The sequence below is a fragment of the Hydractinia symbiolongicarpus genome, chromosome 7 (genome assembly GCF_029227915.1).
Source record: "Hydractinia symbiolongicarpus strain clone_291-10 chromosome 7, HSymV2.1, whole genome shotgun sequence".
In the NCBI taxonomy this organism is placed as follows: Eukaryota; Metazoa; Cnidaria; class Hydrozoa; order Anthoathecata; family Hydractiniidae; genus Hydractinia; species Hydractinia symbiolongicarpus.
Genome location: NC_079881.1, coordinates 27226821 through 27241087, shown reverse-complemented (window position 1 = coordinate 27241087; position 14267 = coordinate 27226821).

The window sequence follows — 14267 nt, the reverse complement described above, 5'->3', positions numbered from 1 at the left end:
CCAGGGAATAAACTAATTTCCCGAATGATTTCTTAAAGTTTTTTTTCACCACTAAAACGCAGGAGACTTGTAGTTTTCAAAAATGTTCTCATTTTTGATGAGACGCTGAATAAAAGAAGTTTAATCGCCTGCAAACGAAAACCGGCAACTTCCCGTAACTCCCGAACTCGGCCCGTATAGTTAAAAGTATACAAAGAAAGTACCCAGGGAGTAAACTCATTTCCCGAACGATTTTTTAAATTATTTTTTCACCACTAAAACGCATGAGACTTGTAGTTTTCAAAAATGTTTTCATTTTTAATGAGACGCTTAATGAAAGAGGTTTAATCGCCGGCAAACGAAAACCCGCGATTTCCCGCAAATCCCGGGCTTGTCCCGTATAGTCGAATGTATACAAAGAAAGTACCCTGTGAGTAAACTCATTTCCAGAACGATTTTTTAAATTATCTTTTCACCACTAAATCGCATGAGACTTTTAGTTTTCCGAAATGTTTTCATTTTTGATGAGACGCTGAATAAAAGAAGTTTAATCGCCGGCAAACGAAAACCAGCGATTTCCCCTAAATCCCGGGCCTGGCTCGTGTAGTCGAATGTATACAAAGAAAGTACCCAGGGAATAAACTAATTTCCCGAATGATTTCTTAAAGTTTTTTTTCACCACTAAAACGCAGGAGACTTGTAGTTTTCAAAAATGTTTTCATTTTTGATGAGACGCTTATTGAAAGAGGTTTAATCGCCGGCAAACGAAAACCCGCGATTTCCCGTAAATCCCGGGCTTGGCCCGTATAGTCGAATGTATACAAAGAAAGTACCCTGTGAGTAAAGTCATTTTCCGAACGATTTTTCAAATTATTGTTTCACCACAAAAGCCCATGAGACTTGTAGTTTTTAAAAATGTTTTCATTTTTGATGAGACGCTGAATAAAAGAAGTTTAATCGGCTGCAAACGAAAACCAGCGATTTCCTCTAAATCCCGGGCTTGGCCCGTGTGTCGAATGTATGCAAAGAAAGTACCCAGGGAGTAAACTCATTTTCCCAATGATTTTTTAAATTTTTTTTTCACCACTAAAACGCATGAGACTTGTACTTTTCAAAAATGTTTTCATTTTTGATGAGACGCTTAATGAAAGAGGTTTAATCGCCGGCAAACAAAAACCCGCGATTTCCCGTAAATCCCAGACTCGGCCCGTATAGTCAAAAGTGTACAAAGAAAGTACCCAGGAAGTAAACTCATTTCCAGAACGATTTTTTAATATATTTTTTCACCACTAAAACGCATGAGACTTGTAGTTTTCAAAAATGTTTTCATTTTTGATGAGACTCTGAATAAAAGAAGTTTAATCGCCGGAAACGAAAACCTGCGATTTCCCGTAAATCCCAGACTCGGCCCGTATAGTCAAAAGTGTACAAAGAAAGTACCCAGGGAGTAAACTCATTTCCCGAACGATTTTTTAAGTTATTATTTCACCACTAAAGCCCATGAGACTTGTAGTTTTTAAAAATGTTTTCATTTTTGATGAGACGCTTAATGAAAGAGGTTTGATCGCCGGCAAACGAAAACTCGCGATTTCCCGCAAATCCCGGGCTTGGCCCGTATAGTCGAATGTATACAAAGAAAGTACCCTGTGAGTAAACTCATTTCCAGAACGATTTTTTAAATAATTTTTTCACCACTAAAACGCATAAGACTTGTAGTTTTCAAAAATGTTTTCATTTTTGATGAGACGCTGAATAAAAGAAGTTTAATCGCCGGCAAACGAAAACCAGCGATTTCCCCTAAATCCCGGGCCTGGCCCGTGTAGTCGAATGTATACAAAGAAAGTACCCAGGGAATAAACTAATTTCCCGAATGATTTCTTAAAGTTTTTTTTCACCACTAAAACGCAGGAGACTTGTAGTTTTCAAAAATGTTCTCATTTTTGATGAGACGCTTATTGAAAGAGGTTTAATCGCCGGCAAACGAAAACCCGCGATTTCCCGTAAATCCCGGGCTTGGCCCGTATAGTCGAATGTATACAAAGAAAGTACCCTGTGAGTAAAGTCATTTTCCGAACGATTTTTCAAATTATTGTTTCACCACAAAAGCCCATGAGACTTGTAGTTTTTAAAAATGTTTTCATTTTTGATGAGACGCTGAATAAAAGAAGTTTAATCGCCTGCAAACGAAAACCGGCGACTTCCCGTAACTCCCGAACTCGGCCCGTATAGTTAAAAGTATACAAAGAAAGTACCCAGGGAGTAAACTCATTTCCCGAACGATTTTTTAAATTATTTTTTCACCACTAAAACGCATGAGACTTGTAGTTTTTAAAAATGTTTTCATTTTCGATGAGACGCTTAATGAAAGAGGTTTAATCGCCGGCAAACGATAACCAGCGATTTCCCGTAAATCCCGGGCTTGGCCCGTATAGTCAAAAGTATACAAAGAAAGTACCCAGGGAGTAAACTCATTTCCCGAACGATTTTTCATATTATTTTTTCACCACTAAAACGCATAAGACTTGTAGTTTTCAAAAATGTTTTCATTTTTGATGGGACGCTGAATAAAAGAAGTTTAATCGCCGGCAAACGAAAACCCGCGATTTCCCGTAAATCCCGGACTCGGCCCGTATAGTCAAAAGTATACAAAGAAAGTACCCAGGGAGTAAACTCATTTCCCGAACGATTTTTTAAATTATTTTTTCACCACTAAAACGCATGAGACTTGTAGTTTTCAAAAATGTTTTCATTTTTGATGAGACGCTGAATAAAAGAAGTTTAATCGCCGGCAAACGAAAACCAGCGATTTCCCCTAAATCCCGGGCCTGGCCCGTGTAGTCGAATGTATACAAAGAAAGTACCCAGGGAATAAACTAATTTCCCGAATGATTTCTTAAAGTTTTTTTTCACCACTAAAACGCAGGAGACTTGTAGTTTTCAAAAATGTTCTCATTTTTGATGAGACGCTGAATAAAAGAAGTTTAATCGCCTGCAAACGAAAACCGGCGACTTCCCGTAACTCCCGAACTCGGCCCGTATAGTTAAAAGTATACAAAGAAAGTACCCAGGGAGTAAACTCATTTCCCGAACGATTTTTTAAATTATTTTTTCACCACTAAAACGCATGAGACTTGTAGTTTTCAAAAATGTTTTCATTTTTAATGAGACGCTTAATGAAAGAGGTTTAATCGCCGGCAAACGAAAACCCGCGATTTCCCGCAAATCCCGGGCTTGTCCCGTATAGTCGAATGTATACAAAGAAAGTACCCTGTGAGTAAACTCATTTCCAGAACGATTTTTTAAATTATCTTTTCACCACTAAATCGCATGAGACTTTTAGTTTTCCGAAATGTTTTCATTTTTGATGAGACGCTGAATAAAAGAAGTTTAATCGCCGGCAAACGAAAACCAGCGATTTCCCCTAAATCCCGGGCCTGGCCCGTGTAGTCGAATGTATACAAAGAAAGTACCCAGGGAATAAACTAATTTCCCGAATGATTTCTTAAAGTTTTTTTTCACCACTAAAACGCAGGAGACTTGTAGTTTTCAAAAATGTTCTCATTTTTGATGAGACGCTTATTGAAAGAGGTTTAATCGCCGGCAAACGAAAACCCGCGATTTCCCGTAAATCCCGGGCTTGGCCCGTATAGTCGAATGTATACAAAGAAAGTACCCTGTGAGTAAAGTCATTTTCCGAACGATTTTTCAAATTATTGTTTCACCACAAAAGCCCATGAGACTTGTAGTTTTTAAAAATGTTTTCATTTTTGATGAGACGCTGAATAAAAGAAGTTTAATCGCCTGCAAACGAAAACCGGCGACTTCCCGTAACTCCCGAACTCGGCCCGTATAGTTAAAAGTATACAAAGAAAGTACCCAGGGAGTAAACTCATTTCCCGAACGATTTTTTAAATTATTTTTTCACCACTAAAACGCATGAGACTTGTAGTTTTCAAAAATGTTTTCATTTTCGATGAGACGCTTAATGAAAGAGGTTTAATCGCCGGCAAACGAAAACCAGCGATTTCCCGTAAATCCCGGGCTTGGCCCGTATAGTCAAAAGTATACAAAGAAAGTACCCAGGGAGTAAACTCATTTCCCGAACGATTTTTCATATTATTTTTTCACCACTAAAACGCATAAGACTTGTAGTTTTTAAAAATGTTTTCATTTTTGATGAGACGCTGAATAAAAGAAGTTTAATCGCCTGCAAACGAAAACCGGCGACTTCCCGTAACTCCCGAACTCGGCCCGTACAGTTAAAAGTATACAAAGAAAGTACCCAGGGAGTAAACTCATTTCCCGAACGATTTTTTAAATTATTTTTTCACCACTAAAACGCATGAGACTTGTAGTTTTCAAAAATGTTTTCATTTTCGATGAGACGCTTAATGAAAGAGGTTTAATCGCCGGCAAACGAAAACCAGCGATTTCCCGTAAATCCCGGGCTTGGCCCGTATAGTCAAAAGTATACAAAGAAAGTACCCAGGGAGTAAACTCATTTCCCGAACGATTTTTCATATTATTTTTTCACCACTAAAACGCAAAAGACTTGTAGTTTTCAAAAATGTTTTCATTTTTGATGGGACGCTAAATAAAAGAAGTTTAATCGTCGGCAAACGAAAACCCGCGATTTCCCGTAAATCCCGGACTCGGCCCGTATAGTCAAAAGTATACAAAGAAAGTACCCAGGGAGTAAACTCATTTCCCGAACGATTTTTTAAATTATTTTTTCACCACTAAAACGCATGAGACTTGTAGTTTTCAAAAATGTTTTCATTTTTGATGAGACGCTTAATGAAAGAGGTTTAATCGCCGGCAAACGAAAACCAGCGATTTCCTCTAAATCCTGGGCTTGGCCCGTGTGTCGAATGTATGCAAAGAAAGTACCCAGGGAGTAAACTCATTTTCCCAATGATTTTTTAAATTTTTTTTTCACCACTAAAACGCATGAGACTTGTAGTTTTCAAAAATGTTTTCATTTTTGATGAGACGCTTAATGAAAGAGGTTTAATCGCCGGCAAACGAAAACCCGCGATTTCCCGTAAATCCCGGGCTTGGCCCGTATAGTCGAATGTATACAAAGAAAGTACCCTGTGAGTAAACTCATTTCCAGAACGATTTTTTAAATTATCTTTTCACCACTAAATCGCATGAGACTTTTAGTTTTCCGAAATGTTTTCATTTTTGATGAGACGCTGAATAAAAGAAGTTTAATCGCCGGCAAACGAAAACCTGCGATTTCCCGTAAATCCCAGACTCGGCCGGTATAGTCAAAAGTATACAAAGAAAGTACCCAGGGAGTAAACTCATTTCCCGAACGATTTTTTAAATTATTTTTTCACCACTAAAACGCATAAGACTTGTAGTTTTCAAAAATGTTTTCATTTTTGATGAGACGCTAAATAAAAGAAGTTTAATCGCCGGCAAACGAAAACCCGCGATTTCCCGTAAATCCCGGGCTTGGCCCGTATAGTCAAAAGTATACAAAGAAAGTACCCAGGGAGTAAACTCATTTCCCGAACGATTTTTTAAATTATTTTTTCACTACTAAAACGCATGAGACTTGTAGTTTTCAAACTTGTTTTCATTTTTGATGATACGCTAAATAAAAGAAGTTTAATCGCCGGCAAACGAAAACCCGCGATTTCCCGTAAATCCCGGGCTTGGCACGTATAGTGGAATGTATACAAAGAAAGTACCCAGGGAGTAAACTCATTTCCCGAACGATTTTTTAAATTATTTTTTCACCACTAAAAAGCATAAGACTTGTAGTTTTTAAAAATGTTTTCATTTTTAATGAGACGCTAAATAAAAGAAACGAAAACCCGCGATTTCCCGTAAATCCCGGGCTTGGCCCGTATAGTCAAAAGTATACAAAGAAAGTACCCAGGGAATAAACTCATTTCCCGAATGATTTTTTAAAGTTTTTTTTCACCACTAAAACGCAGGAGACCTGTAGTTTTCAGAAATGTTCTCATTTTTGATGAGATGCTTATTGAAAGAGGTTTAATCGCCGGCAAACGAAAACCCGCGATTTCCCGTAAATCCCGGGCTTGGCCCGTATAGTCAAAAGTATACAAAGAAATTACCCAGGGAGTGAACTCAATTTCCGAACGATTTTTTATAGTATTTTTTCACCACTAAAACGCATGAGACTTGTAGTTTTTAAAAATGTTTTCATTTTTGATAAGACGCTGAATAAAAGAAGTTTAATCGCCGGCAAACGAAAACCTGCGATTTCCCGTAAATCCCGGGCTTGGCCCGTATAGTCAAAAGTATACAAAGAAAGTACCCAATGAGTAAACTGATTTCCCGAACAATTTTTCAAATTACTTCTGCACCATTAGAACGAATGAGACTTGTAGTTTTCAAAAATGTTTTCATTTTTAATGAGACGCTTAATGAAAGAGGTTTAATCGCCGGCAAACGAAAACCCGCGATTTCCCGCAAATCCCGGGCTTGTCCCGTATAGTCGAATGTATACAAAGAAAGTACCCTGTGAGTAAACTCATTTCCAGAACGATTTTTTAAATTATCTTTTCACCACTAAATCGCATGAGACTTTTAGTTTTCCGAAATGTTTTCATTTTTGATGAGACGCTGAATAAAAGAAGTTTAATCGCCGGCAAACGAAAACCTGCGATTTCCCGTAAATCCCAGACTCGGCCGGTATAGTCAAAAGTATACAAAGAAAGTACCCAGGGAGTAAACTCATTTCCCGAACGATTTTTTAAATTATTTTTTCACCACTAAAACGCATAAGACTTGTAGTTTTCAAAAATGTTTTCATTTTTGATGAGACGCTAAATAAAAGAAGTTTAATCGCCGGCAAACGAAAACCCGCGATTTCCCGTAAATCCCGGGCTTGGCCCGTATAGTCAAAAGTATACAAAGAAATTACCCAGGGAGTGAACTCAATTTCCGAACGATTTTTTATAGTATTTTTTCACCACTAAAACGCATGAGACTTGTAGTTTTCAAACTTGTTTTCATTTTTGATGATACGCTAAATAAAAGAAGTTTAATCGCCGGCAAACGAAAACCCGCGATTTCCCGTAAATCCCGGGCTTGGCACGTATAGTGGAATGTATACAAAGAAAGTACCCAGGGAGTAAACTCATTTCCCGAACGATTTTTTAAATTATTTTTTCACCACTAAAACGCATAAGACTTGTAGTTTTTAAAAATGTTTTCATTTTTGATGAGACGCTAAATAAAAGAAGTTTAATCGCCGGCAAACGAAAACCCGCGATTTCCCGTAAATCCCGGGCTTGGCCCGTATAGTCAAAAGTATACAAAGAAAGTACCCAGGGAATAAACTCATTTCCCGAATGATTTTTTAAAGTTTTTTTTCATCACTAAAACGCAGGAGACCTGTAGTTTTCAGAAATGTTCTCATTTTTGATGAGATGCTTATTGAAAGAGGTTTAATCGCCGGCAAACGAAAACCCGCGATTTCCCGTAAATCCCGGGCTTGGCCCGTATAGTCGAATGTATACAAAGAAAGTACCCTGTGAGTAAAGTCATTTCCAGAACGATTTTTTAAATTATTTTTTCACCACTAAAACGCATAAGACTTGTAGTTTTCAAAAATGTTTTCATTTTTCATAAGACGCTGAATAAAAGAAGTTTAATCGCCGGCAAACGAAAACCCGCGATTTCCCGTAAATCCCGGGCTTGGCCCGTATAGTCAAAAGTATACAAAGAAATTACCCAGGGAGTGAACTCAATTTCCGAACGATTTTTTATAGTATTTTTTCACCACTAAAACGCATGAGACTTGTAGTTTTCAAACTTGTTTTTATTTTTGATGAGACGCTGAATAAAAGAAGTTTAATCGCCGGCAAACGAAAAACCGCGATTTTCCGTAAATCCCGGGCTTGGCACGTATAGTTGAATGTATATAAAGAAAGTACCCAATAAGTAAACTGATTTCCCGAACGATTTTTCAAATTATTTCTGCACTACTTGAACGAATGAGACTTGTAGTTTTCAAAAATGTTTTCATTTTGATGAGACGCTGAATAAAAGAAGTTTAATCGCCGGCAAACGAAAACCTGCGATTTCCCGTAAATCCCAGACTCGGCCCGTATAGTCAAAAGTATACAAAGAAAGTACCCAGGGAGTAAACTCATTTCCCGAACGATTCTTTAAATTATTTTTTTACCACTAAAACGCATAAGACTTGTAGTTTTCAAAAATATTTTCATTTTTGATGAGACGCTGAATAAAAGAAGTTTAATCGCCGGCAAACGAAAAACCGCGATTTTCCGTAAATCCCGGGCTTGGCACGTATAGTTGAATGTATATAAAGAAAGTACCCAATAAGTAAACTGATTTCCCGAACGATTTTTCAAATTATTTCTGCACTACTTGAACGAATGAGACTTGTAGTTTTCAAAAATGTTTTCATTTTGATGAGACGCTGAATAAAAGAAGTTTAATCGCCGGCAAACGAAAACCTGCGATTTCCCGTAAATCCCAGACTCGGCCCGTATAGTCAAAAGTATACAAAGAAAGTACCCAGGGAGTAAACTCATTTCCCGAACGATTCTTTAAATTATTTTTTTACCACTAAAACGCATAAGACTTGTAGTTTTCAAAAATATTTTCATTTTTGATGAGACGCTGAATAAAAGAAGTTTAATCGCCGGCAAACGAAAACCCGCGATTTCCCGTAAATCCCGGGCTTGGCCCGTATAGTCAAAAGTATACAAGGAACGTACCCAGGGAGTAAACTCATTTCCCGAACGATTTTTCAAATTACTTCTGCACCACTAGAACGAATGAGACTTGTAGTTTTTAAAAATGTTTTCATTTTTAATGAGGCGATTAATGAAAGAGGTTTAATCGCCGGCAAACGAAAACCCGCGATTTCCCGTAAATCCCGGGCTTGTCCCGTATAGTCGAATGTATACAAAGAAAGTACCCTGTGAGTAAACTCATTTCCAGAACGATTTTTTAAATTATCTTTTCACCACTAAATCGCATGAGACTTGTAGTTTTTAAAAATGTTTTCATTTTTGATGAGACGCTGAATAAAAGAAGTTTAATCGCCGGCAAACGAAAACCTGCGATTTCCCGTAAATCCCAGTTTTTGATGATACGCTAAATAAAAGAAGTTTAATCGCCGGCAAACGAAAACCCGAGCATTCCCGTAAATCCCGGGCTTGGCACGTATAGTTGAATGTATATAAAGAAAGTACCCAATGAGTAAACTGATTAGCCGAACAATCTTTCAAATTATTTCTGCACCACTAGAACGAATGAGACTTGTAGTTTTCAAAAATGTTTTCATTTTTAATGAGACGCTTAATGAAAGAGGTTTAATCGCCGGCAAACGAAAACCCGCGATTTCCCGTAAATCCCGGGCTTGTCCCGTATAGTCGAATGTATACAAAGAAAGTATCCTGTGAGTAAACTTATTTCCAGAACGATTTTTTAAATTATCTTTTCACCGCTAAATCGCACGAGACTTGTAGTTTTCAAAAATGTTTTCATTTTTGATGAGACGCTGAATAAAAGAAGTTTAATCGCCGGCAAACGAAAACCTGCGATTTCCCGTAAATCCCAGACTCGGCCCGTATAGTCAAAAGTGTACAAAGAAAGTACCTAGGGATTAAACTCATTTCCCGAACGATTTTTTAAATTATTATTTCACCACTAAAGCCCATGAGACTTGTAGTTTTTAAAAATGTTTTCATTTTTGATGAGACGCTTAATGAAAGAGGTTTGATCGCCGGCAAACAAAAACCCGCGATTTCCCGCAAATCCCGGGCTTGGCCCGTATAGTCGAATGTATACAAAGAAAGTACCCTGTGAGTAAAATCATTTCCAGAACGGTTTTTTAAATTATTTTTTCACTACTAAAACGCATGAGACTTGTAGTTTTCAAACTTGTTTTCATTTTTGATGATACGCTAAATAAAAGAAGTTTAATCGCCGGCAAACGAAAACCCGCGATTTCCCGTAAATCCCGGGCTTGTCCCGTATAGTCGAATGTATACAAAGAAAGTATCCTGTGAGTAAACTTATTTCCAGAACGATTTTTTAAATTATCTTTTCACCGCTAAATCGCACGAGACTTGTAGTTTTCAAAAATGTTTTCATTTTTGATGAGACGCTGAATAAAAGAGGTTTGATCGCCGGCAAACAAAAACCCGCGATTTCCCGCAAATCCCGGGCTTGGCCCGTATAGTCGAATGTATACAAAGAAAGTACCCTGTGAGTAAAATCATTTCCAGAACGGTTTTTTAAATTATTTTTTCACTACTAAAACGCATGAGACTTGTAGTTTTCAAACTTGTTTTCATTTTTGATGATACGCTAAATAAAAGAAGTTTAATCGCCGGCAAACGAAAACCCGAGCATTCCCGTAAATCCCGGGCTTGGCACGTATAGTTGAATGTATATAAAGAAAGTACCCAATGAGTAAACTGATTTCCCGAACAATTTTTCAAATTATTTCTGCACCACTAGAACGAATGAGACTTGTAGTTTTCAAAAATGTTTTCATTTTTAATGAGACGCTTAATGAAAGAGGTTTAATCGCCGGCAAACGAAAACCCGCGATTTCCCGTAAATCCCGGGCTTGTCCCGTATAGTCGAATGTATACAAAGAAAGTATCCTGTGAGTAAACTTATTTCCAGAACGATTTTTTAAATTATCTTTTCACCGCTAAATCGCACGAGACTTGTAGTTTTCAAAAATGTTTTCATTTTTGATGAGACGCTGAATAAAAGAAGTTTAATCGCCGGCAAACGAAAACCTGCGATTTCCCGTAAATCCCAGACTCGGCCCGTATAGTCAAAAGTGTACAAAGAAAGTACCTAGGGATTAAACATATTTCCCGAACGATTTTTTAAATTATTATTTCACCACTAAAGCCCATGAGACTTGTAGTTTTTAAAAATGTTTTCATTTTTGATGAGACGCTTAATGAAAGAGGTTTGATCGCCGGCAAACAAAAACCCGCGATTTCCCGCAAATCCCGGGCTTGGCCCGTATAGTCGAATGTATACAAAGAAAGTACCCTGTGAGTAAAATCATTTCCAGAACGGTTTTTTAAATTATTTTTTCACTACTAAAACGCATGAGACTTGTAGTTTTCAAACTTGTTTTCATTTTTGATGATACGCTAAATAAAAGAAGTTTAATCGCCGGCAAACGAAAACCCGAGCATTCCCGTAAATCCCGGGCTTGGCACGTATAGTTGAATGTATATAAAGAAAGTACCCAATGAGTAAACTGATTTCCCGAACAATTTTTCAAATTATTTCTGCACCACTAGAACGAATGAGACTTGTAGTTTTTAAAAATGTTTTCATTTTTAATGAGACGCTTAATGAAAGAGGTTTAATCGCCGGCAAACGAAAACCCGCGATTTCCCGTAAATCCCGGGCTTGTCCCGTATAGTCGAATGTTTACAAAGAAAGTATCCTGTGAGTAAACTCATTTCCAGAACGATTTTTTAAATTATCTTTTCACCGCTAAATCGCACGAGACTTGTAGTTTTCAAAAATGTTTTCATTTTTGATGAGACGCTGAATAAAAGAAGTTTAGTCGCCGGCAAACGAAAACCTGCGATTTCCCGTAAATCCCAGACTCGGCCCGTATAGTCAAAAGTGTACAAAGAAAGTACCTAGGGAGTAAACTCATTTCCCGAACGATTTTTTAAATTATTATTTCACCACTAAAGCCCATGAGACTTGTAGTTTTTAAAAATGTTTTCATTTTTGATGAGACGCTTAATGAAAGAGGTTTGATCGCCGGCAAACGAAAACCCGCGGTTTCCCGCAAATCCCGGGCTTGGCCCGTATAGTCGAATGTATACAAAGAAAGTACCCTGTGAGTAAACTCATTTCTAGAACGATTTTTTAAATTATTTTTTCACCACTAAAGCGCATAAGACTTGTAGTTTTCAAAAATGTTTTCATTTTTGATGAGACGCTGAATAAAAGAAGTTTAATCGCCGGCAAACGAAAACCAGCGATTTCCCCTAAATCCCGGGCTTGGCACGTATAGTTGAATGTATATAAGGAAAGTACCCAATGAGTAAACTGATTTCCCGAACAATTTTTCAAATTATTTCTGCACCACTAGAACGAATGAGACTTGTAGTTTTCAAAAATGTTTTCATTTTTAATGAGACGCTTAATGAAAGAGGTTTAATCGCCGGCAAACGAAAACCCGCGATTTCCCGTAAATCCCGGGCTTGTCCCGTATAGTCGAATGTATACAAAGAAAGTATCCTGTGAGTAAACTTATTTCCAGAACGATTTTTTAAATTATCTTTTCACCGCTAAATCGCACGAGACTTGTAGTTTTCAAAAATGTTTTCATTTTTGATGAGACGCTGAATAAAAGAAGTTTAATCGCCGGCAAACGAAAACCTGCGATTTCCCGTAAATCCCAGACTCGGCCCGTATAGTCAAAAGTGTACAAAGAAAGTACCTAGGGATTAAACTCATTTCCCGAACGATTTTTTAAATTATTATTTCACCACTAAAGCCCATGAGACTTGTAGTTTTTAAAAATGTTTTTATTTTTGATGAGACGCTTAATGAAAGAGGTTTGATCGCCGGCAAACGAAAACCCGCGATTTCCCGCAAATCCAGGGCTTGGCCCGTATAGTCGAATGTATACAAAGAAAGTACCCTGTGAGTAAACTCATTTCTAGAACGATTTTTTAAATTATTTTTTCACCACCAAAGCGCATAAGACTTGTAGTTTTCAAACTTGTTTTCATTTTTGATGATACGCTAAATAAAAGAAGTTTAATCGCCGGCAAACGAAAACCCGAGCATTCCCGTAAATCCCGGGCTTGGCACGTATAGTTGAATGTATATAAAGAAAGTACCCATTGAGTAAACTGATTAACCGAACAATTTTTCAAATTATTTCTGCACCACTAGAACGAATGAGACTTGTAGTTTTCAAAAATGTTTTCATTTTTAATGAGACGCTTAATGAAAGAGGTTTAATCGCCGGCAAACGAAAACCCGCGATTTCCCGTAAATCCCGGGCTTGTCCCGTATAGTCGAATGTATACAAAGAAAGTATCCTGTGAGTAAACTTATTTCCAGAACGATTTTTTTAATTATCTTTTTACCGCTAAATCGCACGAGACTTGTAGTTTTCAAAAATGTTTTCATTTTTGATGAGACGCTGAATAAAAGAAGTTTAATCGCCGGCAAACGAAAACCTGCGATTTCCCGTAAATCCCAGACTCGGCCCGTATAGTCAAAAGTGTACAAAGAAAGTACCTAGGGATTAAACTCATTTCCCGAACGATTTTTTAAATTATTATTTCACCACTAAAGCCCATGAGACTTGTAGTTTTTAAAAATGTTTTTATTTTTGATGAGACGCTTAATGAAAGAGGTTTGATCGCCGGCAAACGAAAACCCGCGATTTCCCGCAAATCCAGGGCTTGGCCCGTATAGTCGAATGTATACAAAGAAAGTACCCTGTGAGTAAACTCATTTCTAGAACGATTTTTTAAATTATTTTTTCACCACCAAAGCGCATAAGACTTGTAGTTTTCAAACTTGTTTTCATTTTTGATGATACGCTAAATAAAAGAAGTTTAATCGCCGGCAAACGAAAACCCGAGCATTCCCGTAAATCCCGGGCTTGGCACGTATAGTTGAATGTATATAAAGAAAGTACCCATTGAGTAAACTGATTAACCGAACAATTTTTCAAATTATTTCTGCACCACTAGAACGAATGAGACTTGTAGTTTTCAAAAATGTTTTCATTTTTAATGAGACGCTTAATGAAAGAGGTTTAATCGCCGGCAAACGAAAACCCGCGATTTCCCGTAAATCCCGGGCTTGTCCCGTATAGTCGAATGTATACAAAGAAAGTATCCTGTGAGTAAACTTATTTCCAGAACGATTTTTTTAATTATCTTTTTACCGCTAAATCGCACGAGACTTGTAGTTTTCAAAAATGTTTTCATTTTTGATGAGACGCTGAATAAAAGAAGTTTAATCGCCGGCAAACGAAAACCTGCGATTTCCCGTAAATCCCAGACTCGGCCCGTATAGTCAAAAGTGTACAAAGAAAGTACCTAGGGATTAAACTCATTTCCCGAACGATTTTTTAAATTATTATTTCACCACTAAAGCCCATGAGACTTGTAGTTTTTAAAAATGTTTTCATTTTTGATGAGACGCTTAATGAAAGAGGTTTGATCGCCGGCAAACGAAAACCCGCGATTTCCCGCAAATCCCGGGCTTGGCCGGTATAGTCGAATGTATACAAAGAAAGTACCCTG